This window comes from Pseudopipra pipra, chromosome 8 (genome assembly GCF_036250125.1).
Source record: "Pseudopipra pipra isolate bDixPip1 chromosome 8, bDixPip1.hap1, whole genome shotgun sequence".
NCBI classification, from domain to species: domain Eukaryota; kingdom Metazoa; phylum Chordata; class Aves; order Passeriformes; family Pipridae; genus Pseudopipra; species Pseudopipra pipra.
In genome coordinates, this window is record NC_087556.1 from 17,620,956 (window position 1) to 17,626,955 (window position 6,000).

Below are 6,000 nucleotides of genomic sequence, written 5' to 3' on the forward strand. Positions count from 1 at the left end.
TCCTCAGAGAAATTCACTTCATTGTTAGAAATAGCCGAAATTGGCTTGCAACTAGTAAAGATGCCAAGAATTTGCACCTTGCTCTGTGACCTAAAGCAAAAATGACATGAACATTGACAAATTTGACAAGGAAATTTGTGCAAAAAACAACTTCTATTTGGCTAGCCAAGCAGCAAATATGTCGGATGATATGCTTTATTAAGCAATCCATTTTTCAGCAATAGCTGCACCATCTGCAAAGGTTAGTGTGCATCAGGCTTTCCACAGAATTTCATCTGCGTCTGCAGCTAGGTGCAACACACGACCACATTTTTCATGTACATACAATTTTGGATGCAAATAGAATACTTGATGAAAGAGGTGACCTTCCGGACTGACTTCCCCATGCAGTAAAGTCACAGGCACAGAAGCAGCTGAGAGAAACATATCTCTGCCTGGAGGGAGGCAGGGAGTAGAAGAGAGGAAGGAGGAGGAAAATGAGACATAAAAAGAGGAGGAAACTTCAAAAAAAGTGTTTCCCAAAAAACTGGCTTGGCCCATCACATAGCAGAGGCTCTGCACTTGTACCAGTCAAAGTGGAATGGAAACTGCTGTGTTAGGTAGCTGCAGTTTTCTTCTGGGTGGTATCCATCTCTCCATCTTACAGTTTTTCTCTTGTTTTCTTGTGTAGTTCATGCTACTACACTTTCTACACTTCCTTGTCTTCCATTGTTCCCTCTCATGGTTTGCATTCCAGACTTGTCATCTCTTAGGGATGGGACATTTGCCTTCTTACTACTACAGCCCCTGCCTAGGGCTGGTGGATATCCTTCTGAACATCCTTGGCTGTACAGGATGCATTTTCTAAATCCAAGGAAGGGATGCATTGCTTTCAAGCATTGATGGGACATATCTGTTTTCTGCCTTTTTTATTTATTTTTTTTAAGTCACGATGGTCTTGTCTGTGTATTTTCCTACATTGTTTTGTAGTGGATGGATATGGTCTTTTCATGTCCTATCTGTCCTACATTAGGTGAAGTCAACTCTTCCCTAGTCCCCAGTCCTCCTTCCCAAGTGTATGCTGTACACATGGCTCCCTACGCCTCATTGATGGTTGCTGGTTATAAATTCATGTTCTCAATCCCTACTCCACTTAGCTGAAGTTGGATGCCATCCCAGTGCCTTGCAACTGTCCCTGGTCCAGTGGAAAGTTTAATCTGCCAGTTCCTGCCGTGTTGTCCTATGGGGAGAGTTCAGTTCAGTGCAGCTCCACACTGCACAGAGAGAGAAGCTCATTAGCAGGACATGGTAGTGTCTGATGACACTGTGGTCCAAGAAGGCCTCATTAGGCACAAAATGTTTTCTGTAGCTCTCTGAGATTTCCTAGTAACTTAAGGAATTCAGACATAGCTACTGTGGGGGCATAGAGGAAATGGGGGACAGAGATGCTCTCTCCAAGGGCCATCTCCCATCTGTGTCTTTTGGAGGAACAGACATTGGACAAAGCCTTTGACTCCTTTTCTGTAGCCTTGATCCTTGCTGCAGAGATGCAGATGGCACTGGCTGGGCCTGGCAGGCACACTCTTCCCTGGTTAGCAGCTAAGCAGTGTTAAGTGATGAATGTTAAACTTAACAAGGGGTCTTACAGATTTACGTAAGGATTTTACTGCCTGCCAGGTATAAATGATGGAACAGCTTTGATCTTTAGGGGGATCAGTACTGGAAGTGATTTAAACTAAAGTTAATAAAACTGCTTAAAACTGTACTCTGTAGTCCCACAGGCTGAAGGAGCCCTTGGCCACTTGACTGCTCTAAGTAAAAATTGTTCACATTTATGAGGGAGACCAAATCCCAGTGGTGTTAACTGTGTTTCCAGCTGAATAATAAATGGTATCTTGCAGGAGTCCTGCAGGTCCTTCCCTGTGTGCACTGCAGGTCCCACAGCCTGCTGGAGCCACCAAGCTGTAATCCACAGATACAAAAAAAATGGTAGACTCTTGGTAGTTCTGTGGGCTTTTCTCATTCTCTTTCCACTTTGTAATCCCTAAAACATGTCTAATCCTTTTGCCATTTTGTAGCATGTCACAAGCTTCCATTGGTGATTTTTTAAATTTTATCATCAAGCAGAATTCTTGTTGTGTTTTATCTTTGGAATTTGCTGGCCAGCAGTGACAAGTACATGCCGTAAACATTAACATTTCATTGGCTTGGTGGTGAGCTTTGCCACCAATGACCTTTAGAAACTGGGCATCACACTACAGTTTTTACTAATGGTCCTGTAATGTCTACTTCCACCACATTGCATCTTAAGAAAGTTACTCACAAAGGTGAAAATTATCCTTTTTAATGGACGGTCCATTTTCTGTCTCCCAGGAATCTCAGTTACCTCCTCTGCTATAATCATGGGTATTTCCACTGGGGATTTCTGTGATGTCCCAGGATGAAACAGTGTGAGCTGCAGTGGGCGGGGTGCTCAGATGCTGGTGCAAGCAGCAGTTGCGTAATCTGCACTGATTCAGATGAAGAAGTGGCTCTTTTGTAACTATTAGAGGACTTGATGGGATTTACTGGCAGCCCTGCATCAGCCCAGCTCATTAGGTTTACAAGTTACAAGAGAACAAATTCCATCCGTTAATTGTTTGCAGCTATGAGGCAAACAGGCCTTCCCTGCATGCCAGGGGGTCATACTGTCAACTGGAGTCACCAAGCTGTCCCTCCACAGACACACAAGTCATCCTGCTATTGCTATAGGGTTTTTTAATTCTCCTGCCATTTCCTAGAAACTCTTTATCAACTACCAGAATGCCTTCTGTCTGCTTGGTAACAAAACAAGTAGCCTTTCATGGCCCTCTCTAGAAATCGGTGATTGGCAGCCACTGAAATTGAATTAGCAGTAACTCACCACTGGTAGAAAAAAATACTTTTTTTGTTTTTATTTCAGCCCAGTGCACTGTTAGTGATGGAACTCTGCAGTACAATGATTTGATGAGGCCATGATCTTGGAAAGATACAAAAAGAGATGGGCTGTTTCAGGCGAATCATGAAGAAATCCTGAAATATAAAGGTACAGTCAAGTCTGGGATGGGATTTGCTCTGTAGGGGAGCCAGCTGGAAGCTGCCAGTGCTTGGGAGGAAGTTGCATGAAAATCTTGTTACTTGTACCTTGTTATATAATTACCTCTTGCAGAGTGGTTTTTTTTTTCTGATTTACAGTCACTGTTGGAGACAGGTTATGTGCTTAGAGAGACCACTGGCTGGATAGCCTGGTATTTCCTGCATTCTTACTTCCATGGATCCTCTAATAGCCCTGCTGCCTGGCTTTGTCCTGCTATTGTGTCTCACTGTGAGGATAGTCTATGTCTGAGATTGTCGGGGGATTTCTGCAGGCAGCTTCTAGTGGTATTTTCTGAGCCCCCTGATATGCTCCTCACACTACTGTAGCATTTTCTAAATTCCCTGGGGGCTGAGGGTCATCTCTCACTTTACATAGGATAAATTGATAATGACACAATGAAATCAGTCATGATGAAATAGCTCCAATTTTATTACAGTGAAAGGGGATTTTGGATCTGTGTTTCTGTTGTATTGTGTCTGGAGCTGTGCTTACACCACAGTGGCTTTTTGCCAGAGATTTCCAATTTTGAGGTCTCCTGTCCCATCCCATCAACTTGTAGCTAGATTTAGCAAACTGTTTTCCGAGGTTTTCTGTGTGTTTCCAGAGAAGTTTTTCCTGTTACATCTTGTAGCAGCCTGTCTGTTCACTGTGGCTAGATTTTTGTGGGGCCACAACTGTTGCGTTAGAGAATGAGGGAAGTGATAAATCATCTAGTGAAGACTAGATGATCTGCCATGGCTGGAATTTGCTCCTCACCCACCTGTCAAAGCAAGAGGAGAAGTAGTTTGGGAGGCATCACTAGTTTATGGCTGTTTACTTGTGGCTGCTATTTCTCTCTTTTGTTGTACTACTGCATTGGACTAAGGACTAGTTTCAAGTAGCTTTCTTACTCCCTTGAAAAAAATGCTATATGTCCCTTGAAGTCTGGGGAAATCTGGCACATTGTACCCTGAGAGTCCTTTCAACCTGACCCTCTGCTCTCAGCTCATTTCTGCTGCCTGGTATCTTGCCTGTGCTGCAGTGTGGAGTAGAACACTGAAGTATTCAGACAGGATAAATAAATGGGTGTCTGCTGATTTACACCACTGGAAGGTTGGGCCCAGGTCAGATAGAGAGCAGAGAACCCTCCAACAGAATCTCTTTAAGTGAAACCACAGGCAGGTATTTCAGCCCAGTTAGCTGGGCATTCAGTTATGGCTTTTGCTACAGAGTAAAACCAGTTTTTCCAAAGGACATCGGTAGCAATCTCTTAAAAAAGGAGTTGTGGCCCCTCCCCAGTGACCTTTCCTTGTCAAATGCTACATGCTGTGATGTTCCTACACAATAGAGAACACTCTGCTCTCTGTGTACTTGGCAAAGGAAGAAATGGCTTTTTTAATCTCATTGCATGAATTATTGGCAAAACGTTTGAAGTGACTCCAAGATTCCTCTCTGACTGACTTGCATTTTCTCAGGAGATTTGTGTAGTTTGGGAGTTTGGAACCTGTAACTGAATAACTTGGAGAAAGCATTTGCTACATTTTGAAAGGATGCTGTGTCCTTGCAGAAAAAACACTTAATCTGCTGCATCAATGTCCCTTTGCAGAGGACAAACCTTCCTGGGTGTGACGTGCTGTGTCCCCCCAGAGGATACCTACCCCTTCTGCTGCCCCTCCTGGTCCTCAGTGCAGGTATTGCCCAAGGCAGTGCTTCCCGTGGACACTGCCCTCAGCATTGCCCTCAGCCAGCCATGGGCGCAGGAGCAGAGCTCTACCCTGCCAGGCCTTGGACAAACATAGGCGTGTGCCAGCGCTTGCCCTGAATAATCTATAGAGACCGGGCATGGAAACACAGGCAGCAGTGTGGAGTATCAAGGAAGTGCCAGAACTGGGATTAAGACCTGTGCTCCTGTTGCTGCAGTCTTGTCAGCCCTGAGGTACAGGGAGGGACAGCTCACATTGGTAGCCAGCCCTTTTTTCTTTGTGTACTGCTTCCCTGGACTCACTAATGTGGCTCTGCCATGGGCCAGGTATTGCTCTAGGAATCCAGTGCAGACCACATCCATCCTTTTTGCTGGAGCATCCCTCTGACTTCCTGCTGACCATGGTGAGCAAAGGCTTGTCACATCACAGGGATGGCCACCTCCCCTCCTTCAGTGCTAGGCTTCTTTTTGCAAGATCAAAGTGGAGGGAGTGTGCCAGAACCTGCCAAACTGCTGCTGGGGAGACTGACAGGGAGTGACAGAGCCTGAAACTGTCTGGCAGATTGTTTGTTTAATGGGGGAAAATGTTTTCCTGACACTGTAGAGCACTTTGAATCACAAACGATGTCAATAACATACATTCACCTGTTCCTAGCACAGAGTTCTCCCTCCTATGCCATCCCTTTAGCAGGATACTCCATTAGTACCCAGACTGCCACCAGGCAAATGCCATGAACGTGTGGCTGATTTTCCAGTCAGGGCCGGCAGCATGGGAGTGACCATGCCACAGGAGCAGTGATCCCTGCAGAATCTCCAGTGCATCAGCTCTGGGAGAAGAGGAGAGGGGATCACAATGGCTTCATTCTTCACCATGTTCCCCCCGGCCCCTTCAGCCTGCCCCAGTGGCCAGCACGATCTCAAAGTCCTCCCTTTAACTTTGATTCCCTGGGCCTGCAAAGTGGAAAATGAATTGGATCTGAGCCATGTGCTACCCTGCTGTCACCTGGTGTCATTTTTATTTTTCAGGCTGAAATGGTCCCAGAATATTGGCAGCTCTGAAATCGTAAGGATATCTAATCGGATGATTTATGCTGGGAGGGATTTGATCAGGAGCCAGGAATCAGTAGTCATTCTCCTCCTCCCTAGCCAGGGAAGGAGCTCCCACTTTTGGTGGGGGTTATGGGGTGTCATTTGTTTTTTGCACCTGTGGTAGTCCCCTCCTTGC

At 45.4% G+C, this 6,000-nt stretch overlaps 1 long non-coding RNA gene across 1 annotated transcript in view; it reads left to right on the forward strand.

Moving 5' to 3' along the window:
• LOC135417969 (uncharacterized) overlaps window positions 1–6,000 on the forward strand; it is a 333,771-nt gene that overhangs the window by 321,443 nt on the left and 6,328 nt on the right. Inside the window, exon 11 of the long non-coding RNA XR_010432281.1 lies at window positions 2,921–6,000. This exon is cut by the window's right edge and continues 6,328 nt beyond it. This is a non-coding gene — a long non-coding RNA (uncharacterized LOC135417969). The remainder of the gene's footprint in view (window positions 1–2,920) is intronic.